The 25,457-nt window shown below is 40.4% G+C and overlaps 1 long non-coding RNA gene across 1 annotated transcript in view; it reads left to right on the top strand.

Moving 5' to 3' along the window:
* The window catches only part of LOC129526547 (uncharacterized), a 127,784-nt gene that overhangs the window by 58,156 nt on the left and 44,171 nt on the right, over window positions 1–25,457 (top strand). The window lies entirely within an intron of this gene.

Genomic DNA, 25,457 nt, shown 5'->3' with positions numbered 1-25,457 from the left:
TATCTTACTCACTACCTGTAAAAGTTCTAACAATTGCATGGATACAGCATGCCAGGGCCTACCAGTACCTCACTTACCACCAGTTATGGTGTCATTATTACCAGTTGGACAGTGGGTCACGCAGCCAATTAGAAGCCTCAAAATTCTATTCTACAGGAAGTCCTAGCCTGAGCAATCAGGCAAGAGAAAGAAAGAAAGAGCATCCAAACTGGAAAATAGGAAGTCAAACTATTGCTGTTTGCCAATGATATGATCTTATACCTAGAAAACCCTGAAGACTCTTCTAGAAGACTCCTGGATCTGATACATGAATTCAGTAAAGTCTCAGGTTACAAAATCAATGTACATAAATGAGTAACACTGCTATACACCAATAATGACGAAGCTGATTATCAAATCAACTCAATCCCTTCTACAACAGCTACAAAAAATAAAATAAAATACCTAGGAATGTAATTAACCAAGGAAGTGAAAGATCTCTACAAGGAAAACTACAAAACACTGCTGAAAGAAATCATAGATGACACAAACAAATGGAAATACATCCCATGCTCATGAATTGAAAGAATCAATATTGTGAAAATGACCATACTGCCTAAAGCAATCTCCAGATTCAATGCAATTCCTATCAAATACCAACCTCATTTTTCACAGAATTAGAAAAAAAAATCCTAAAATTCACAGGCAACCAAAAAAGAATCTGAATAGCCAGAGCAATCCTAAGAAAAAAAAAAAATCCTGGGGGCATCATACTACTTGACTTCAAATTTTACTGCAAGCCTATAGGAAACAAAACAGCATGGTGCTGGTATAAAAGTAGATACATAGGCCAATGGAACAGAATAGAGAATCCACAAATAAAGACAAATACTTATAACTAACTAATCTTTGACAAAGCATACAAAAACATAAGTTGGGGAAAGGACACCCTATTCAATAAATGCTGCTGGGAAAATTGGATCGCCACATGTAGAAGAATGAAACTAGATTCCTATCTCTCACCATATACAAAAATTAACTAAAAATGGACTAAAGACTTAAATATAAGACCTGAAACCATAAAAGTTTTTGAAGAAAACCTAGAAAAATCTTTTCTGGCATTGGCCTAGCCGAATAATTTATGACTAAGACTCCAAAAGCAAGTGCAACAAAAACAAAAATAAATAAATGATACCTAATTAAACTAAAAAGCTTCTGCACAGCAAAAGAAGTAATCACCAAACTAAACAGACAACCTACATAATGGGAAAAATATTTGCAAATTATGCATCCAACAAAGAACTCATATCCAGAATCTACAAGGAACTCAAACAAGTCAGCAAGAAAAAAAAAATCCCATCAAAAAGTGGGCTAATGACATGAATAGACATTTCTCAAAAGAAGATATACAAATGGCTAACAAACATATGACAAAATGCTCAACATCACTAATAATCAGAGGAATGTAAATTAAAACCACAACGAGATACCACCTTACCCCAGCCAGAATGGCCATTATTAAAAAGTCAGAAAACAATCGATGTTGGCATGGGTGTGATAAAAAGGGAACACTTATACACTACTGGTGAGAATGTAAATTAGTACGACCTCTATGGAGAACAGTATAGAAATTTCTCAAAGAAGTAAAAGTAGATCTGCCATTTGATTTAGCAATCCCACTACTGGGTGTCTACCCAAAGGAAAGTCAGTCACTATATAAAAAGACACCTGTGTGCATATGTTTATCATAGCACAATCACAATTGCAAAGATATGGAATCAACATAAGTGCCCATCAATGGATAAATAAAGAAAATGTGGTTATCTATCTATCTGTATACCTATCTACTCTGTCTGTCATCTGTATACAATTGAATACTACTCATCCATAAAAAAGAATGAAATAATGTCTTTTGTAGCAACTTGGATGAAACTGGAGGCCATTATTCTAAGTGAAGTAACTCAGGAATCAAAAACCAAATACCACATATTCTCACTTATAAGTGGGAGCTAAGTTATGGGTATCCAAAGGTATGGAGTGATATAATGGGCATTGGAGACTCAGGAAGAGGGAGGTTGCGAGGGGGCTGTGGGGTGAATAATTACCTATTGGGTACAATGTACACTATTTGGATGCTGGGTGCACTAAAATCCCAGACTTAACCACTATACAAGTTATCCATGTAACCAAAACCCACTTGTACCCCTAACGCTATTAAAATACAACTTTTTTAAATTCTATTTTATGATCAGCATCCTAGGACCATTCTTGGTGCCAGCTGTCTTAGATCAAGTTTCAGGAAATAGACTCTGAGACAAATAGTTGCTTGCAGCATGTTTATTGGAGAAATTATTGAAACAACACCTGTTAGAAAGTAAGGGAAGCAGGATCAGGCAGAGGGAGAAGCTGAACTCCAATGTGGTTGCAATAGAGACATCAGCCAAACCCGTAAAAAATGCTGGTGCTGGGACGGCACTTCTGAGTTATCCCAAACTGAGCCAAGGGGGCCATGTTTTTGTACCTCTGCACTAGATGTGGACTGGCCCTGGGGAGGGAGTGTGACATTGGGCAAGACAGCTTCCTTTGGCTAAATCAGGGTTTCTCCACAAAATACTATTTACATTTTGGACCAGACAGTTCTTTCTTGGAGGAAGGAGGCTGTCCTGTGCATTATAGGACATATATCAGCATCTCAGCCTCCACCTACTACATTTCAGTAGCATTCCCCCTTGATAATCAAAATATCTCCAGATATCGCCCCCTGTGTGTGTGTGTGTGTGTGTGTGTGTACATTTGTGTTTGTGTGTGTGTTTCCCTGCCAAGTGAGGACACATAAAGAAGTGTCCCTCTGCAAGTTAGGAAGAGGGCCCTCACCAGAATCAGCCACCACCTTGATCTTGGACTTCCCAGTCTTCAGAATTGTGAGGCATACATTTCTGTTGTTTAAGCCACCCAGGCTGTGGTATTTTTGTTGTAGCAGCCCAAACTGACTAAGGCAGACCTTCATCATTTTTCACCTTGATAATTGAAATAGCTGACACTCTCTACAGCTTCAGGAGACCACTCCCCATACATCTTCCTTATGTTCTCAGAGTATCTTTCATAAATGCAGGCATGAGCATGTCACTGCTGAACTAAACACCTCTCACCTGAAGTAACATTTTCCAAAGTGGGGTCTGCATCTAGTATGCTTTTCAAAAATGCTGATTCCAAGGCCTAACTCATCAGGCTCAAAGTCTCTGGGTGTATGGCACTTAAAAATTACAGTTAGACAACCTAAATTCCTTTTTATTCTAAGTGCAAACTCCTTTTCATGGCACAGGGTGCCCTTCAGAAACTGAAATCTCAGCCTATCTTCTTGACTTCATCTCCACCATTCACTCTCCTGTTTGTACTAAAAGCTGCGCCCAGCTGAACTACTTGTGTTTTGTTGAAACATGCCACGCATGTCCCAATATCTGTACCTCTTCACACATTACTGCCTTCTTTTCCTCTAACTGCTAAAATTCCTGTGTGTTTTAAAACTCAGCTTCTCCTTGAAGCCTTCCATGATTATGTTCTTCACCAGTGTCTTCCTTTCCTTGGGGCTTCCATAGCACTCACCCTGTTATTCTGCATGTTATTCTGTTCCGGCCCTCACCCCTGGGCTATTCCCCTGTAGATACCTGCCGCTCTCCTGGAATGGCGGCCCTCTGAGAGCACAGCCTGGGTCTTTATTCTAGCACGTTAGTCACTCAATAAACACTGACTGAGGGAATGAATGAGCATTGTGATACTCACTCTGGGTCAGTACTGCCTAATCGAAGTATAATGTGAAACACTTATGTAATTTTAGATTTTCTGGCAGCCACATTAAAAAGAGAAAGAGAAACAAGTGAAATTAATTCTTATCATGTTTTTATTTAACCCAATCTATCCAAAATATTATCATTACAACATGCAACTCATACAAAAAAGTATTGATATATTTTACATTATCTTTTCCTACTAAGTCTTCAGAATTCTAGTATGCTTTCATACTGAACACATTTCAAACCAGACTGGCCATAATTCACATGCTCAGTAGCCACATGTGGCTAGTGAGTACCATACTGGAATCACTAAACAGCATGATTCTATACTAGAGAGAATGCTATTGAGATATATGTGAGAGCTTTTGCCTATAAAGTAAGCAGTAGTCTAGTCCAGGGTTCATACTTGGTGGTTACATGGCACTTAAGTGGTTTTTACCAAGACTATGTTAACCTTGGTCTCCTTTGTGTGCTGCATGTAGATGCGAGAGCAGGTCTGACTGAGAGAGTCCTGCGTGTGAGCTATGCACGGCCTACAGAAAGTCAGCAGGACTGTCAGCAGCTAACAAACCTACTTCTCAACCAGGCAGTTGGAGCTGAAATGCACAAACAAACTACCTCTTTAGGGAACATTAAAGGCATTAAATGAGAATGCGACATTCTTTGGCACGCAAAGCCGCACCCTTCAAAGCCATCATCACTGAGGTTCTACTTACCGAAAGAAAAAGCCACAGAAATGTAAATACAGTTCATTTGTAGATGCCTTGGTAGAGGTGTATCCACGCCCTCTAGGGACATCATTCCATCTAAGGGAGGAGATAAAGAACATTTCTTAAGCAGGAAACTTAGAACCGTTTCAAGATGTGAACTGTTTGTCTTGCTCAGGCCTGTCTGCTGGCTCCATCTAACTCAGACAGCAGTGAGTGTTTGCTGGGCCCAACCTCTACTCTCTTGGAGTCAGAACTAAAAAAAGAAAGTGATTCTCCAACTCCCAGCCCCACATCGGTGACCTCAATTGAGAAGCCTGGTGCCAACTGGCACCAAGCATAGGGTGGAACTGAAAGATGACTTGGCATTCTCAGCCTGGCACCCTCTTGGTGGGCAGGAACCCAAAGTAGCCTTTCCTTCTGCTTCTGCTCCCTTAGAGCAAGAGGCCTCAGTTTCAATCAAAACAGTCAGATACACAAATTAGCATCAGAACCAAAATGGTTTCCTGGGAAACTAATGACAAAAATTCCAGTTTTAAAACATTTTCTTTGCATCCTAGAGAGAGAAGCCATGTTTTTCACAAGGACAAAAGTCCTGTGCCGAAGAACTCCATCTCATGTAAAGAAGTGTCATTGACCAAAGACTCTGGAATAGATGAAAAGTGCTATTTGAGGCTTTCAGCACATGCTTTATGTATTTTTCTATACCTTGTTCCCATATAATCCTGACCTATTCACTCATGCCTATTTTTACAGAAGTGACACATTTCCTCATTAATTTCTTTTCCCAGCTGTCCTTTGTCCTATAAGAAGTTGAGCTTTTTAGCATGAAGCAGCTGGAGAACAAGTCAGAGATTTTTAAAAACTATTGGTAGAGAAGACTTAGAATATCATACCTCTACCCATCAAAACCTATCCCTTGGAAATTATCTAAGAAAATAATTTGCATTCCAATGATAATAACATACATTTGTAGAGTGGTTCATAGTTTACAAAATGCCTTCACATATATTTCCTCAATTCAACTTCTCAATAGTTTGAGTAGAAATACAAGGTCTAATCTTTATGTTCTGTCTCCTAGGAGCATTCATTCAACTGACAAACACATACTGAGAGCCTTCTCTGTGCCTGGCCTTGAGAAATGCACTGGGGAACAGAGCCATCTGATATCCTCCCTTCTGGGATGAGCTGAGTCTTGGGAAAATAGAAAGCAATTAAAACTCATTAAAATTCAGAGATATATACAACATGCTGCAGGAACAAATAAGAAGGGCCCTCAATGCAGCATTTTAATATTGAGTAATCTCTTAATCTGAAGAAATTAAACTCCTTAAGGATGGAATTTCTGGTATCCTAAAACACCAATAAGGGAGGTATTGGCAGGGAAGCCTTCCCAAGGCCCTCTAAATCACACAACACTGGCAGTGTCTTACCTGAGGGTATAACAATGGTATGTGTATAATATGTGCATCAGGCACACCCCCTTTTATTGTGCTTCACTTTATTGCATGTCACAGATATTGTGGTTTTTACAAATTGAAGGTTGTGGCAACCCTGCATCCAGAAAGTCTACTGGTGCCATTTTTCTAGTAGCATGTGCTCACTTCCAGTCTCTGTGTCTACTTTGGTAATTCTGTTAATATGTCAAACTTTTTCATTATTACATCTGTTATGGTGGTCTATGATCAGTGATCTTTGATGTTACTAATGTAGTTGTTTTGGGGCACCATGAACTGTGCCCATATAAAATGGCATTCTGACTGCTCCATCGACCAGCCTTTCCACATCTCTCTCCTTCTCCTCAGGCATCCCTATTCCCTGGGACACAATGTTGCAATTAGGCTGACTAATAACCCCTACAATGGCCTCTTAGTATTCAAGTATTCTCACTTTAAATCAGAAGTTAGGAATTATTAAGCTTAATGAGGAAAACATGTTGAAAGCTGAGATAGGCCGAAAGCTAGTCCTCTTGTACCAAACAGCCAAGTTGTGAATGCAAAGGAAAAGTTCTTGAAGGAAATTCAAAGTGTTACTCCAGTGAACACATGAATGATAAGACAGTGAAACAGCCTTATTGCTGATATGGAGAATGTTTCAGTGGTCTGGATAGAAGATCATACCAGCCACAATATTCATTTAAACCAAATCTTAATCAACAGCAAGGCCCTAATTCTCTTTAATTCTATGAAGGTGGAGAGAGGTTAGGAAGCTGCAGAAGAAAGTTGGTAGCTAGCGGAGTTTAGTTCAGGAAGTTTAAAGAAAGAAGCCATCTCTATAACATTAAAGTACAAGGTGAAGCAGCAAGAGCTGATGGAGAAGCTATAGGAAGTTATCCAGAAGATCTAGCTAGGATCACTGAGGGAGATGGCCACACTAAACAACAGATTTTCCATGTAGACAAAACAGCCTTATATCGGAATATGATGCCTTCTAGAATTTGTATCACTAGAGAGAAGTCAGTGCCTGGCTTCCAAGCTTCAAAGGACAGGCTGACACTCTTATGAGGGGCTAATGCAGCTGGTAACTTTAAGTTAAAGCCAATGTTTCATCATTATGGAAATTCTAGCACTCTTAAGAATTATGCTAAATCTACTCTGCCTACGCTCTATAAATGGAATAACAAAGCCTGGGTGATAGCACGTCTATTTACAGTATGGTTTACTGAATATTTTAAGCCTACTCTTGAGACCTATTGCTCAGAAAAAAAAAGATTACCTTCAAAATATTACTGCTCTTTGACATTGTACTTTGTCATTCAAGAGCTCTGGTGGAAATGTACAAGAAGATGAATGCTGTTTTCATGCCTGCTAACACAACATTTATTCTGCAGCCCATGGATTGAGCAGTAATTTTGACCTCAAGTCTTATTATTTAAGATAGGGATATTACTGCCGTAGATAATGATTCCTCTGCTGGATCTGGGCAAAGTCAATTGAAAACCTTCTGGATAGGATCCACCATTCTAGATGCCATTAACATTCATGATTCATGGGAGGAGGTCAAAATTATCAACATTGACAGTTTAGAAGAAGTTGATTACAACTCTCATGGATGATTTTTTTTTGGGTTCAATATTTCAGTGGAGGAAGTCACTGCAAATGTCATGGAAATTGCAAAAGAACTATAATTAGAAGTGGAGCCTGAAGTTATACAATCCCATGATAAAACTTGAACAAATGAGTGGTTGCTTCTTATGGATGAGCAAAGAAAGTGGTTTCTTGGGATGGAATCTATTCCTGGTGAAGATGCTGTGAACCTTACTGAAATTACCACAAAGAATTTAGAATATTCTATAAACTTAGTTGATAGAGCAATGGCAGGGTTTTAGAGGAGTGACTCCAATTTTGAAAGAAGTTCTACTGTGGGGGAAAATGCTATCAAACAGTATCACATGCTATAGAGAAATCTTTGTGAAAGGAAGAGCCAATCAATGCAGCAAACTTCATTGTTGTCTTATTTTAAGGAATTGCCACAACCACCCCAACCTTTAGCAACCACGACCCTGATCAGTCAGCAGCCATCAGCATCAAGGCAAGATCCTCCATCAGCAAAAAGATTACAACTTGCTGAAGGCTCAGATGATCATTAGCATTTTTTAACAGTAAAGTATTTTTTAAGTATGTACTTTTTTTAGACCTAATGCTACTGCATGCTTAATAGACTATAGTATAGTATAAACATACCTTTAGATTCACTGGGAAATGAAAACATTTATGTAACTCACTTTATTGCAATATTAGCTTTATTGTGGTGGTCTGGAAATGAACTGCAATATCTCCAAGTTATGTGTGTATTGTATATTAGAGTTACAGTATGAAACTAAAGTATGTTCAGTAGTCATAACTTTAGGTATGACTCTAAACTAATAGGCTTGATTTTTTTCATAATATATTAGGATCTATACACTCTCCAAATGAGCACTGGACTCCAGTGTAGAGCAACTACTTTTTTTTTTCTTTTTTTATTTTTTATTTTTTATTTTTTTGAGACAGAGTCTCTGTCGCCCAGGGTGTAGTGCAGTGGCGCGGTCTCGAGTTACTGCAACTCCACCTCCCAGGTTCAAGTGATTCTCCCTCAGCCTCCTGACTAGCTGGGATTACAGGCACTTGCCACCACACCCAGCTAATTTTTGTATTTTTAATAGAGACGGGGTTTCACCATGTAGGTCAGGCTGGTCTCGAACTCCTGACCTCATGATTTGCCCGCCTCGACCTCCCAAAGTGGTGGGATTTTAGGCATGAGTCACTGCGCCCAGCCCAGCAACTACTTCTGAATGTAGATATTGCTTAAAACATTTTATAATACCCTTTTATTGGCATTCTCTTCAGAGTCTGGAGGTAGTCTTTCTCCTATTCTTTTTCTCTTGTTTTTTTTAATTGCAAGAGTAATGCACATACATACTCATGTAAACAATTTATTATTACACAGATATATAATTTTAAAAATGAAAGTCTCACAATCATCTCCCCAAAAACAACAGTGTGTAATATATCCTTTCATGGTTTAAACATGTCTGTGTTTACACATATTTTTTAGGGCAGAGTGGAGCCACATTGCACAACTTCCTTAAGAGATATATAGCTCAATGCTTATCTTAAATATAGATATCTTTCTGTGTTGGTAAAGACATAATATTCTCTTAGATGACTATATATAGTCAGTCAATATATAAATGCACTATAATTTATTTAAGCAGTCTTCTACTGATGAACACTAGGTTGTTTTTATAATTTTTCACTCTTATGAACAAAACTATGATTAAAATCCTTATACATATTGATTTGGACATTAGTTTGAGTATTTCTAGAAAATAAATGTCTAGGACAAATTCCTAGCATATTCTTTATAGATCCTCAATGTAAAGCAAAGCTTTAAATTTAAGACTAGTAAGTCATTTAAAAGTATTTTTGGTCAAAACAAAACTTGACAGTAAGTGGGGTGACTGGGGACTAGGCATATTGAGCAGCTAAGTTGCCTATACCTATCATGCTGCTAGAAACTAGCATTATCTCATCACTCCTGGAAATTCTGACAGTTGTGGCATTACTGTTCCAATTTTAGAGATGAAGAAATTGAGACAGTGAGAGGCTAAGCTTTTCCAAGCTATGCAGTTAGCAAATGGCAGAGCAAAGATTGGACGTAGGTCTTTCCAATCCTTTTTACTATAGCACCTGCCTCTCAGTAGTATAAAACCATGTTACTGGTTTCTTGGTTTAAATTCCAACTGTCTCTAAAGAAAATATCAAAAGTGTTTTAGTCAGTTTCAGAAATGCTGAAATAAATGTAATCTTTCCAAATCTATATATAAAAAATACTTTGCATTTGAATACATAAATTTTGCTATGTTAATTATAAAATGTCTCATAGTTTAGTCACGTCATCTCCCTTTTCTTACTGAATAACAGTGCTGTACTATAAAAAAACAGTGCCCCCAAATACATACATTTCTTTATTCTAAAATGTTTCAGGTCTGGATTTATATAAATTCTATTGTTCAAAATGGATAGTAAAGAAGCAAACTCATTATGAAGTCAATTTGGCTGCCAGCTTCATTGTACTTAGAACTAACCCATCATCTGAAAGTCTGTTCCTTGCTGTTTAATTACCTCTTTGCTTTCAAGCCCCTTTTGAAAATTCACCAGTTCTATAGTATTTTTTAGTTTCTCTCTAGGAACAGGCTCCTCTGGAAACAAAGTACAGATACCGTGAGAAAAGGTGGGTTAAAAAAAAGTAGGGAAACTAGGAGGCTGAAAGAACAATATTCAAATGCTACTCTTCAGAATGGTTGTGTTTCAGTTGCTTCATCTTGGATTGTCAACTCACAAGGCAATACTAATGTTTTCCAATGAAATGGTTTAATTGTATACGATGTGCTCATTAGCACTGAGTTCCCCCTTTGTCCTAGTGTCTTTCCTGGTACCTCATGTGCTCCCATAGCACGCCCTGTATGCACTCATCACATCATTGACCACAGTTTCCCATCCTCCTTCCTCATTAGACTGAGAGTTTCTGGATAACATAAACCACGTTTCTGTTATCATTACGTTCTTAGTTCGTAGCACAGCATCCAGCTCCTGATAGTTGCTCATTTCATTTGTTGCTCAAAAAAATGGCAGAAACTTTAAGGGCAGCTTTCCCCAGATGTGGTCTCTGTTTCTGCCTTTCACCAATATTAACACAAAGCTCAACACACTTTACATTCCCCCCAAAACAATTCATTCACACCATGACTATTAGTGAGCAATGTGGATTTTGCTGAAGATCTTGTAGGCATATTAGGGGAGGGTGAGCCATGTAAAACTCTAGATCTGACATATTTGTTTCCTGCAGTTGTTTTTTCCCATTGTGCTTCCACCTCACAGGCTTCCTCCTTCTACTAGACAGAACAACTCAGTGCTTTCCCAAACTCTTCCTCCGAACTCACATACCCATGCCTAGCAGAGCCCATGGTAGACACATGCCTTTAGAAGTGGTGGATGGCTGTGTTACAAAAACAAAAAAACAAAAAAACATTTTTTCCCTATTACATCAGCATTTGCAGCTATTAGCACTTAGATTTTCCAAACAGTTTTATGGTATCTAATGTAAGCAAAATCATGCCTCTTCCAGGCATACCATTTTGAAAGTCACCCTCCACCTCTCCAATCCAAAGAGGAACGAGTCATTTCTAGCTAGTGACCTTCCTCTTATGAGTCAATGAGGTCCTTCCTGCTGGGCCCTCAGCTTGTGTTCACCTCTGCTACCCCCAGTGCTTCGTGGTTCCTGGTCTCCAGGGAAGAAGGCCTTCTCACCGGGGCCCTGAGCTCACCATGCCAGCAGAGGCAGAAACCTCTCACCTTACGACTGGTGTTTCCCTCTCTGTGACCTCTAGGAAATCTTCTTTTCTCTTATTAATTATAATTAATTAAATTTATATATAATTATATTAAATTATGTCATTTAATATATATTTAGTTCTATTAAATCCATTGTTATATTAAGTATAATTATTAGATTTAATAATATATTATGCTGCAAATTTACTAATCTGCTGCTATGTGCCAGACACTGTGTGCAGCACTTATTTATGTTACCTCATTTAGTCGCTAGGGCAACCCTGTAGATGGTTACTACTACTCCTATTTCACAGATAACAAAACGTAGGTTAAGGAAAATTAAGTCATTTGCCTAAAGGTGTTTCACTCATGTGGAATTTGAACACAGTGTGTCTGCAACACCTGTGTGTGCTTTGATCCCTCACTCCCTGAATAGACCCAGGATTACATCCCTGCTACAAGCACAATCTGAGTGTTCCCTTCCCCTTTTCTATCTTTTGTGTATCTAAGAACCTTGCCCTGCCCTGCAGGCCACCTCTGCCATGGTCAACTGTCTTGCTGTTAACTCGGGCTGTGTCTCCCCTCAGGATGTGGTTTCCTCCCTAGCCATTGTCATAGCCAGCTCTGAACTCTTCTTTATCCTTTTTTTTTTTTTTAATGCTATGGCCTTGGCTGATTTGCTTTCATCTTTTTTTTCTTCCTCTTCAGTATTTCTAACAGTTACTGGATCCCTCCTGAGAAAGATTTCTCGCTCTATTCACATCCAGCCGAACCCCAAGAAACTTCCCAATTTTCCTTTGTTATAGCATCTTGGAAAGCTCCCTGCAGTTCTTAAAGGTCTCCCAGTATTTAGTCTTATGGTTCCTAAAGAAGAATAATTTTTATCAAAAGTTTAGTAACTAAGAAAAGATCTGCAAGTCATATTATTAAGTGAGAAAGACAAAATGCAGAAAAGTAACTATGATGTGCTACCAACCACATACAAAGGATAGAAAAACTACCTGTTTTGGGTAGTTTTGGAGTGAGATGATTTTTACTGAGCAGATGAAGAATAGGAGCAGAAGGAGATTTCACTGTATATCTTTTACAGTTGACGTTTGGACCATATGAATATATTACCAATGTCAAAACTAGATGAGTGATTTCTTTTCCTAAAGAAATGCAAGTAATTTTCCTGATGGGCAGGAGAGGGCATTTTGCTACAGTAGTTTATGAAGAATAATAAATGAAAAAATAGTTTTGATAAGGAAGACAAACAACTTGTTCCAGAAGAATGTTCAGGTCAGTGAATATTTCACATAAATCTGGTAATCCAAAACACCCAGCATTATGGGTAATTTGGACAATGGTCTAAAAGCAATCAGTTGGTAATGGAAAGTACCAATCCAACTATATGTGTCCTGTTTCTTGCACTGTACACGCCTAGGGGTTAGGAGGTTTCCTCTCTCACAGAGCTAGAACTCAGTAAATGTTTAGTGGTAATAGGGAAAAATTGCCCCACAGAATCCCTTCAATACTAAGAGGAACAAGAAGCCATTTCAGTGTGATTTGTTGAGTCCTAAAAAAACAACAGAAACTTTTTTTTTTTTTTTTGAGAATGAGTCTTGCTGTGCCGCCCAGGCTGGAGTGCAGTGGTGCAATCTTGGCTCACGGCAAGCTCCACCTCCTGGGTTCACTCCATTCTCCTGCCTCAGCCTCCGGAGCAGCTGGGACTACAGGCGCCCGCTACCACACTCAGCTAATTTTTTTGTATTTTTAGTAGAGACACAGTTTCACCTTGTTAGCCAGGATGGTCTCAATCTCCTGACCTCGTGATCTGCCCGCCTCGGCCTCCCAAAGTGCTGGGATTACAGGTGTGAGCCACCGCGCCCGGCCACAACAGAAAATTTTAAGCACAGTCAAGTTGACGTCAATTCAATCTCTGCTGAATAGCATAAAATAGAGGGAAGTTGAGTAAGCAACTGTGCCCTTGCTCACATTCCTAACCCTAGTCTTGGAGAATGCATAATAATCATGCACTAGCCCAATCCCACATAGTAACCAATGCATGTGATTGAGGAAGCTAGGGTCAGTTCTCAAGAGCCTGAAGACTTACTAGCATTCACTTCTTACCCCCAAATACTCTTGACCACATCTGAGGATAGAATAAATCCCCAAAGCCATCCCCCAAAATGACTGGACTTCTTAGTTTTCTTTGGTTTGGAGATGACCAAGGGTTGACCTCCACCCTGAGATTGGAATAGATTGGACATGGCTCCAGGCCTTTTCTGCATTTAGATCCATCTTCCTGGGAGCAGGATAAATGGCAACCTATTCCTGTCACATTATTCTTCTAGCAGATGGGATTTCATCCAGATAGTATTTTTTTCCCTAAGCAAGGGAAAAAATTCCTACTTTTGTTCATACCATAGGTGCAATTTACACTAAATTGGAAAAGAACAGGGATGCCTCAGCCTTTTATTTTTAAAAAGTTTAATTGAAAAATAACAATTATCATATATATTTATTGCATGCAACTGGTTGTTTTGAAGTATGTATACATTGTGAAATGGCTAAATTGAGCTAAATTAACATATGCATTACCTCAAATACTTATCATTTGTGTGGTGAGAGCACTTAAAATCTACTCTCAGCGATGTTCAAGAATACAATACATTGTTAGTAACTATAGTCATCATGTTGTATAATAGATTCTTGAACTTATTATTCCTAACTGAAATTTGTATGCTTTGACTAACATCAAAGAGAGATGTTGGGCAGATAGTGTTAAGCCTTATTTTAGACACTTTGAAATGACTGAAAACAATAGAAGCTATGTGGGTAGAAAGCTAAGAATTGTAGACAAAGTCTAATGAATTAATAGAGACCCAAGTCATTCCAGACTAGGAACACATGGGAAATTGCCAATGGATAGTTGGATCCTCTCATTACAGAAACCTAACTCTGAGATAGTCATTGAAATGTCTAATCACCAATCTGATTTTTTTTTTAAATAAGAAGACTTTAAAACAGTTCTACAAAATCTATATGAGGTTGTGTGCACAGAGTTTATTGTAGGGATGCCGTCAGTAGTAGTACCTATAAGGGAGTGAGGGAGGCAGGATGGGGCAGAAGGAGAAGTTGAACTATAATTCAGTCACAACAGAGACTTTATCTGATCCCTTGGGAGGCTCTGAACCTGATATGACCCTTCAGAGCTTTCCAAAATTGAGATAAGGGGGTGTGCCTTGTACCACTCGATAGACCAATCATTGGATATGAGCTGCCAAAGAAAGTGGGTATAACCTTGTGTAAGGCAGCTCCCTTAGGCTGAAGGCAAATCCTGGGGAGGGACTCAGCTGCAGTTCTTCCACAGGCAGTGCTCCTGGTAGCTGTGAGAGTAAGCTGGTAGCTTGGTCCTCACTGGGGACCTTGGCAGTGTGCAACAGCACCCACTCCATAATCAAATGCCAAAATGAATACCAAACAAAGGCATTCTGGTTTTGAAAGTAGCATGCAGTTAGCCCAGAAAATACAGTAGTATGAAATTCGATGGAGTAGTTCCCTGGCTAAATATGTTAGTAAAATTCTTGAAGCCATAATTATCTGTGTATGATTACCTTCTGACTGAAATTGCCAGTTCAGTAAGCAAAAGGAGGCTGATTAAAAGTCATGTCTATTCTAAAACCCTCAAAGGCGTGGCCTCTCAGGAACAATTCAAAAGGATCATTCTTACTACAGATTCTTCCATATTTTTTTCCAGTTCTGTGTATTCCATGGGCAGGTAGTCACTACCTGCAGCTGATAATTACAGGCTTTCTGTATGCTGCATTATGAAAGGAACCTGTTTATGCTGCCAGGGCTGACAGGGAAGCATGCAGCATATGTTTGACCCTGTAAAACAGGGGAGACTCTTCTTTTGTTATGGGCCATAGAGTTTTCAAGGCTGCTATCCATGGCAAATGTTCACCATGTTCAAGGGCTAAGGGCCAAGCACACGACCTTTTAAGAGCTTGTCAGCAGAAATTCCTTTCACTGAAAGCCTTGGCTGTCCCACACAATCAGCTAGTAATCAGAGCTACATTGTGCACCCTCTTTGTAAGAAGGCAAAAGTTCTATAGCTTCCACCACTGAAAATATTTAATATTGCACCTTTAATTTTCAATAATAATAACAACAATAATAGATAAAATGCTACCATGGACTTCATAGATACAAATGGAGGTGTTGATCTTCAGTGAAACATTTCCTCTTCTAGAATGGAGCAAAGCAACCATTTTGACAATAGCTAAGAAAATTACATAGACATTCTGGGCAGGAACATTGTGAAAATGCCACTGAGGCTGGGCGTGGTGGCTCACGCCTGTAATCCCAGGACTTTGGGAGGCCGAGGCAGGTGGATCACCAGGTCAGGAGTTCAAGACCAGCCTGGCCAACATGGTGAAACCCCGTCTCTACTAAAAACTATAAAATTAGCCGGGCGTGATGGCAGGTGCCTGTAATCCCAGTTACTCAGGAGGCTGAGGCAGGAGAATCGCTTGAACCTAGGTGGCAAAGGTTGCAGTGAGCCAAGATCGCACCACTGCATTCCAGCCTGGGTGACAGAGTGAGACTCCATCTCGGAAAAAAAAAAAAAGTGTCATTGAAGCTATAAGAACAATTAAAGAACTGGTCCCAACCTGGGTAGTTATGTCTTCCCCTCTCACTCCACCACTGCACTCCAGCCTGGGTGACAGAGTGAGACTCCATCTCGAAAAAAAAAAAAAAAAGAAAGTGTCATTGAAGCTATAAGAAAAATTAAAGAACTGGTCCCAACCTGGGTAGTTATGTCTTCCCCTCTCACTCCACTCCCAATTCACATCCACTGATAGCCATCAAACTGATGTTTATTTATTATGTGTACTGAACAATATTGCATTATTGTGTTATTATGATTAGAGTGTTTTATTCAGTATTAATAATCAGATCATTTATAATAAGATGCTAAATTAGGTCACAAATTGATAATAGGGAAAAGTGGAGTGAGTGTTTTCTACTGTGACAGCAATAATTTTGTTCTTTCTGATTTCTAAAATGGTACTTGAAAATATGAGAATGTGCTGAAAAATCACATATTATTTATTCAATCATATGAATATTGGGGGGTTTAAGACAAAATTGTGAAATTTGAGACTTATAGGTTACCCTTGAGATTACTAGGTACAAGTCCATCTTTTACAAATGAGGAAAGAGGGTTTGAATTGCCCAGGTTTCTATTCTCAGGACAATGATCCAGGCCTCTAGTTCCCTGGCAGTCTTATTTCCACAGGAAGAAACATTTGCTCTGGTTATTAATATTGTATGTACATGTTAGTGGAACATTTTCATTGGCTAAAAAAAAAACAGAAAAGGAAGGCTTAGATGCCTTTTTACTAGACCAGGTTCAGAGAAAACTCAGACAGTGTGAATTTCAGATTGATTTGACCCTTAGGCACACCTGATTACTACCTTGACTCAGTGAAGCTCATTGACATGTGACTCCCAGCATACAGGCCAGAAATTTCAGCATTTCTGGCTTTCACATCCCAGTGCCCAGAATCCTTGCGGACCTTAGAGGGTGATTATGGCAGCAGCACCTAGTGAGACTTCTAAAACTTCTAATAGGTACCAATGTATGTGGAGATTCCTGTGTCTCATTTTATTTAGATTCCCACATAATGGTAAGCATTCATTCTGCCATGGCTTGGATGGTTTCTTCTACCAAGAATCTATCATTCTGCTATCATTGTGTTCTGCTGAGGCTAACCCTACAGATCTGGCTCTGTATACTCCAATGTCTAGAATGGTGGAAAAGACAGCCAGAAAGGTCAGGATGCAAGTAACTTGTATGAAAAAGCTCCCATCTTTAGTGTATAGCCTTGAAAGTGGTACAGAGACCTTCAAAATAAAGCACTAACCTTGAGAGCATATTTCTTACTTTTTATTTCACAGGACTTTTCCGTAACTGCTAAGTTCCCAGTTCTCTGTATGTCTTGAAAAGTCCAGTTTGGGAGGCGAAGGTGATCATGAGATTCAGGCATTTCCTCTAGAATGATATGCAATTCATCCTAACTAATCCACCTGCTCTGCAATACCGGATGATAGTACATGCTGATTTGTAAGCAATTTGCATATTTCTTTAAATGAGGGAGTTGCAGATTTGTGTTACCAGAAACAGATGACAAAATCTAACAGCTGATGGCTGGTGCAGTACCAGTTGAATTTGTGTTAAGTCTGCAAATACTGACTTAATGTGCCTGTATCTTCTGACAGGCTGCAGTTTCTCGCAAATATGCCTTTCTTTCCCTTTCCTTCTTGCTTGTTCGAGGGTCTCTATCATGAAAAAGAGGGATCCCTGAGAGAGCCTTCTGACTTGCAAGTGTGAACTACAGCCCAGAACATTTCAGCCATCCTGAGCTTCACATGAAGTTGGGATCTTGGCATTAGGGTTTGTAGTAGGTTCCTAGTACTGCTGTAATAAAGTACCACAAATGCAGTGGCTTAAACAACAGAAATCACTTGTCTCACCATTCTGGAAGCTAGAAGTCCAAAATCAAAGTGTTGGCAGGATTGATCCCTTCTGAGAGCTGTGAGGGAGAAACTCTTTGATGCCCCTCTCCTAGCTTCTGGTGATTTCCTGGTAATCTTTGTCATTCTTGGTCTGTAGATACATCACCCCAATCTCTGCCTTCATCTTCACATGGCATTCTCCCTGTATGTGTGTCTGTTTCTGGGTCCAGATTCCCCCTTTTTGTAATGATACAGCCAATTGGATTAGGCCCAATGCTAATCACCTCATTTGAACTTGATTATATGCAAAGCCCTTATTTCCAAATAAGATCACATTCACAGATTCGGAGCTAGGACATTAACATCTTTTGGGGGGACATAATTCAGCCCATAACAGGGCTTCTAATGTAGGTCCAAGGAAAATGATGTAAGCCATTGGATTGTGCAGTTTCAGCCTTAATCTCCCACTTTCATGCCCTGCCAGGTGTTTCTTCTTTCTCTACCCCCATCCAGCCATCCCATGGATGGGCTTTCCCAAATGAAGCCTCCTATTGGCTTAGGCTAGAGGAGAGCTTCCCTCTGTCTACTGAGGCCTTGGGCCTGTTGCCCATATTCTAGGCCTGGATTCTGGCTCTGCTAATACCCAGCCTCTGCCTATGCTGCTGACGTGTAGTGGTGTGGATGAATTGTCTCTTCTCCTGGCCTTTTTCATCTAAACTTATAGATGACATAATATAACCTAGGAGCTAAGAACATGGACTCTGAAGCCAGCGTCTCGGCTCTGAAACTTTCTAGATGTGTGACCTTGGACAAGTTCCTTAAGCTGTTTGTCCTGCTTCCTTATCTGTAAACCCATCACCTCAAAGATTTGTTAGGATGATAAAATGAAATAATTCATATAAAGCAGTTTGAACAGTGCCTGGGACATAATAAGCACTCTCTAAAGTTAGCTGATATTATTATTAGCTTTTCCCTGAATTAACATTAGTCCTTGGAAGGACAGGCCAGGTAAGGAGGACAGGGGAAGTGGGATGAGCAATGAAGAAGATGAGCCCCGTTAGGGCAGGCATCTAGAGTGAGGATTAGAGGAGGCCAGGCCTTAGCAATGAAGGAGTAGAGAGGGCAGCAGGGCTCAGGACCCTTCTGCACAGTGGACTCCCAGAGGTAGTTAAGCAAAGAATCTGGGGAAACTCCCCAGGACTTCTTGTCTGCTTCCTTACTGCAAACAGAATGACCTCAAATTGTGGGCAAGCTTGGGCCTCAGCAGACACACATGGAGGTAGATCAGTAGCACAGGTATGTGTGTGTATGTGCATGTGCATGTGTGTGTATGCAGAAGTCACCAGGATGTTCTTTGTCCCATTACCCTATTACCTAAAGTACTGTCCTGTATTCTGTACTTATAGTTTAAGAAGACTTTGGGGACCATCCTCACCCTTTGAGCTTTCCCTTCACTCTCCTCAGTGTCAAACCCATGTCTTTCCTTCAGAACAGCTACCACCCTGGGCTGCTGCTGCCAACAGAGGTGCACTGCTTGCAAAATCCTCTGTTTGGTTGTCACTGTTTGGTTATTACTCTACTGCAAAGGAACAACTCAACAAATGACTTTAAACTATTCAGTTTTCAAATATTAGGTTAAGGCTATCTGAAGTTTGATCAAGATATGGTGGATAAGAAATCACTGCCCCTCCTAAAAATTTAGATTATGACTCAAGTGCTCTTTTAAGAGGCATTTCAGAATGTTGACTGTATGCATTATCCCAGTGCCCAGCAACCGTGGCATAGCTACATTTAGGCAGTCTTTTGTGATGAGACATGTATATAGGTGAAGCATTTGGTCTTTCAAAAATGCACCAAACTTCCCCTGACCCTGCTCTTCCCTTAAGGTACCACCCTACCTCTCACTTTCCGTCTACTCCCCAAATTGTCAACTAGTCCATACTTGCTGTTTCCACTGCCTCCCTAACCACAATCACACTGGACTGTATAATTCTTAACTCTGCATTCTCATCCCCCAGGTATAATTGCTCTTTAGAGGTGGTCTTTACCTGTCTCATCACCAAATCCAGTGGCTACACAATAATCTTTAGGCTTCCTAACTACTCTGTTCCTTTAAAAATCCTCTCGTCCCAAGGCTTCAGTGACCCCAAGCCACCCCAGGCTTCCTGTCTTCCTGGCAGTTCCTTCCCTGGATCCTTCTTTAACTATTCTTCCTTCTTCCTCCTAAATGCGGGTACATCCAAAGGGTGTGTCCTCATGACCTTCTTCCCTCTCCTTCTACCATCTTCCTAACTATGTTTAGTTTACTGGATATGGAAGCTGTCCCCCAACAGTGAGCTATTGGAAACACAGACTATCCAAAGTCAGATATGTTTAGCCATGAGACTTTGCAGAATCTCCTACCAGGAAACGAGAGTAGGCACTGGCCCAAACACCAAAGCAGAAGAATCCAGCATAACAGTGCAGCCCTGGGGCACCATGCTGGATGCAGCTTAGGACAGGGGATGGGCACCAAGGGGTTTGACCATAGAATAAAGGAGAGGTCCAAAGCCGTAGGTCAGTCAGTGTGCTTGAAGAAGCTTATTTCTAATGCTTGTACATAGTAGGTTTAACAGTGTTCCCCAATCTCTTCACAGGGGTTAGGTATCCCTCTTGTACTTCTCCATCATGTCCTTTATCACACTGGATGCAGGGTATTGTATATTTGCTAGTCTATATCCACCTCTAGACTATAAGATCTGGAGGGCAAAGACCATATATATCTTTATCACCATATTTCCAACACCTAGACTAGTGCTTGTCCCAGAGAGCGTGCTAAATAAATTTGTATTGGAAGAGTGAATGAACAGGATTTTTAAATTTGGAAATTAAGTTAGTGGGAAGCATGGGAAAGAAAACATATGTAAACCAAGATGAAATTTGTACAAAGTGCATACCATACAGTCATGTATTATTGCTAGAGGTAGACTGCAAATTTCACTCTAAACTGCCTACCAGTCAAAGCAAAGAAAAACAAATCAGTGATAAAATGTATAGTGACTGTAGGATTTTAAAAGATAAGTTGCTCCCGATGAAGTGTAAGTATCACTGTGTTGACTTAAGAGAAATGTCTCCATGGATCCCAACAGTGTTACTGGCTGGGCCACAGACAATGTCTAACAGGCCATCTTTATAATAGTGAATGCTATAGGGCTGTTTTTTACAGTGTCCTTCAATATAGGCTAATCACATACTACAAATTTAAAGTAATTCTATGAGAAGGGAGACCAGAGTAAAGTAACCAAGTGCCCAGAATGCTGATGACCTAGTATAAAATTTAGAATATCCAGTAGTACGAGGTGTGTCCTGAAGCACATGAGTATTTTCTTTCTTTCTTTCTCTTTTTATTTATTTTTTTTTTTTGAGACAGAGTCTTCCTCTGTCACCCAGGCTGGAGTGCAGTGGTGTGATCCCAGCTCACTGCAACCTCTACCTCCCAGGTTCAAGTGATTCTCCTGCCTCAGCCTCCTGAGTAGCTGGGATTATAGGCGTGTGCCACCATGCCCAGCTAATTTTTGTATTTTTAGTAGATACAGGGTTTCACCATGTTGGCCAGGCTGGTTTTGAACTCCTGACCTCAAGTGATCCACCCACCTCAGCTTCCCAAAATGTTGGGATTACAGGCATGAACCACCACGCCTGGCTACACATGCATATTTCTCATAATATTATCTAAGAGCTCTGTGATCAAGTACATTTGAGAAATACTGCCTACTCAAATTCTTATTTCTTGGATATTTACATATACATTGACATACACTAATGTTTAAAGAAGTTCTTCAGTAAAGAAACTTTGTCTAATCTAGAGTGTTACCAAAACAGTTTGATCATTTTATCATATACTACCTGTTTACATTTCAGGGAAATTTAAGGATGACATTTTGGGAAACAATCTTCTAGGGAAATTATGGACTGCATGTCTACAGGCAACCGTGTGTGAATGTTGTTCCTCACAATTAAGTTCTTGATAAGAATCTGTCCAGAGTGTTCCAAGTGACAATCACTTGGCAAGAACTTGGAGTGCAGATAATCTGTGCTGTTATTTACAAATAACAGTTTGACAGTTAACTGAATGGCAGGTCATCTGAGGAAATTAACAGCTTCTATTCAATCTTTGTGTCCATATCCTTCCCAGGGAGATCCCAAGGGAAGCTGAGTATTATGTTAGAAAACAGTCATGACTCCATTCTACTTAAACCCAGTAAAACCATCTGAATCAACTTAGTAGAGAACAATCTGAAAATCTAAGCTAGTCTGAACTGCAGTAATAGTATTCTTCCCAAGAACTTCCAAGTGCTTCTAAAAAGTGGTGAAGAACACGCTACTGTTGTTATTGAAAATAACATCTATTGATTATCTTAATCAATGACTATTCTCTATGGGTTTATGTGCCAATAATTTAGGCTGCTCAGTTTTCTCCATTGAAACTTAAGATTTAAATCACTAGATCATAAAAAAACCATACAATGCATTGCCCCTTCTATCTGGGTAGGCATGCTTCAGATGAACAACAGTGGGAAAATATAATTTCTATGACAAGAGGGAGGAGAAACAAAGTTTATGTCCTGGTATATTCCTTCCTTCTAACTAGCTGACGACTTCCCTCTGTAATAGGTCAGAAAACCGTCAGCTAAATGAGGAACCAGAGAAACACAGTCCAGATCATCTGAGGTCTTAAGAAAGATCTAACCTTCATTTTTTTTCTATTACCAATCTCCTTGAAACTTCTAAAATATTTTCTGCTCTAACTTACTAGGCTTCATAGAATCAAGAAAGGTAAAGCATCATATAAAAGTATCAGATAAGTGAGCTAAAAACATTTTACATTTCACTCTAGAGTTCATTATATTTTTGGCAGGAAATTTATCTTCCTAATTATGTTTTACTTATGTTGAAATTAATTTTAATTGGTATTTCCTGTGAACACACTCAGTAGAAAGTAGGAAAGCCTGCCTAAGATTAAAAATTGGCCTTGGATAATCCAAAATCCACACTCACTCTGAGCGATCACATCTATGCCCACAATTTCACCTATTCCTGATGCTCTGAGGACTTCCACATCAACATCGCTCCTCCATTGTCTCTCCTGAGCTATGCAGTGCATTTGAACAGACTCTCGGGCAACTTCACCTATATGTTGACATATGCAATGTGAATTCATCATCTTTCTGGCCATTTCTTACCTCTGTTCCTCTCTCCCTATAAGCCCAGCCTCAATGATTAGATCTGCCTTCCACCCAACTGCCCAAGTCAAAATCTAGAAGCTGCTCTAGACTCCTTATTCCTACTCACCACCTTTCTTGGGACTAAAATCCAAATCCCTTAGCATGACATTGAAAGGCCTTCACAATCTTCATGTTTCCCAGTGAAAGCCCTATTGGCAATTAGGGCGCAACAGTTCTTCTGTTTGCAGGCTTGCCCTTCTCATTTCTAGTCCCACCCACTAAATGCCAGCAACAATCCCCATTCACCACCATAAGTGGAAAACAAATAAACAAATTTAAGAAGATCATCTACATTTCCTAATGCTACTTGTAAGGTAATACAGCCTCTAGCTGAGAATCACAAGTCTAACTTTGCCTACCTTTCCAGCCCCATCTCCCCCTACATTCCTCCATAGACTTGACATTCCAGCCACACTGAATGATTTTCACTTCCTGTGTGTGCTGTGCTGTCTCAAGCCAAGCCTCTGTGCCTTTGCACATGCCGTTTTCTCTGTCCCTCCTGTCAGCCCTCTCCTTACTGAGTGTGACGGCTAATTTTATGTGTCAACTGGACTGAGCTAAGGGATGCCCAGAGAGCGGTAAATCATTCTTTCTGGGTGTATCTGTGAGGCTGTCTCTGGAAGATGTTAGTCTCTCTGAGTAGAGAGTAGGCTGAGTAAAGAATATCCACCCTCACCAATGGGGGTGGGCATAATCCAATCTGTTGAGAGCCCAGACAGAACAAAAAGGTGAAGGAGGGGCACATTCTGTCTCTCTTCTTGAGTTGAGACATACATCTTTTTCTGCTAATGGATGTCAGAGCTCCTCATTCTCTGGCGTTTGGACTCTGAAACTTACATCAGCAGCACCCTCTCCTCTCAATTCTCAGAACTTTGGTCTTGGACTGGGAGTTATATCATCAGCTCCCCTGGTTAAGATTTGGTCTGAAAGACACCACCAACTTTCCTGGTTCTCTAGCTGGCAGATGGCAGATGGTGGGACCTCTTGGCCTTGATAATCATGTGAGCCAATTCCCATAATAAACTGGTTTTGTTTCTCTGGAGAATCCTGACTAATACATTGGGCCAACGAAAAATCTATACCTCAAGATTCAGTTCAAACTCTTTTGTCCTGGGAAGTCCCCTGCCCACCCTCCACCACAGTAACCTCTTGTCCCTGTAAACTGTAGCTCCACTTTGGACTGACCTAGGCAGGCCAAGCTTCAAAATACCTGCCATAGGCCGGGTGCGGTGGCACACACCTGTAATCCCAGCACTTTGGGAGGCCAAGACATGGGAGATCACTTGAGGTCAGGAGTTCGAGACCAGCCTGGCCAACATGGTGAAATCCCATCTCTACTAAAATTACAAAAACTAGCCAGGTGTGGTGGCGCATGCCTGTAATCCCAGCTACTCAGGAGGTTGAGGCAGGAGAGTCACTTGAACCCAGGAGGCAGAGGCTGCAGTGAGCCAAGATCATGCCACTGCCCTCCACACTCCAGCCTGGGCAACAGAGAGAGACTCCGTCTCAAAAAACAAAAACAAACAACGAAATACCGCCCATGCCCACGTCCCACTTTGGGAGAAACTGCCCTCACTGTAGCCCTGCCCTATGTAGATCAGCCCTTTGTAAATACTGTGATAGCCTCACAGCTGATGGACCAGGAGTGGTACCTGAAGCAAGGGTGGCCCACCCATAGGCCAGTGCCCTATGATGTGCCCTAGCTTGAAAAGATGAACTGGGCCCACCAGATTTTCTTTCTCTTTCTCTCTCTCTTGGGAATTTCTAGGAAGAAACACAAATAGTATGAGTCAATTGTCAGGAGCTGCTATCACTGAGGAAAGGGCCCCAACTCAAGAGTCTATGTGGGCCATGAGAGTATGGGGAGACCAGCAGTGTCACACAGGTAGCATGTGGACTGGATTCCTCTCCTTTATTGCCTCGCCAGTCCATGGAAACACTGCCAGTAGTATTGGGGGACCCCAAGGAGAAGGACAGAAAGAAAGCCGGGCACCAGGAGAACTGAGCAGCAGAGAGTGATCCCTATGCATAGAGAAAACACTTGTCCCCGATCTGCCTCCAAAGAGCCTCCCAAACCCAAATGTGACAGGGCTTTATTGCACTGTACTGACTCACAGAGGAAAAAATAGGCTGAAGGGGAAAGCTGTTTCCTAGTTCTGCTTCCACCAGTTTCAAACCCCATGGCCTCAGGCAAGTGTTCTGAAGCACCTTTTCTGATCTGTAAAATGGAGGTTCTAGTTTCTTCTCTGCCTTAAGTCCTGTTCAGTGATTCATTAACTGTATGACCTTGGACAAGTCATTTGGCCTCTGTGAGGCCAGTTCCTGCAATTTTAAAATAAAATCAGTAAATTTCACTTTACAAAGAGGGTGCAGTAATCAACATAGATAATGTAT

Source organism: Gorilla gorilla, chromosome 15 (genome assembly GCF_029281585.2).
Source record: "Gorilla gorilla gorilla isolate KB3781 chromosome 15, NHGRI_mGorGor1-v2.1_pri, whole genome shotgun sequence".
Classification (NCBI taxonomy): domain Eukaryota; kingdom Metazoa; phylum Chordata; class Mammalia; order Primates; family Hominidae; genus Gorilla; species Gorilla gorilla.
This window is presented reverse-complemented; position numbering and strand designations above follow the sequence as displayed.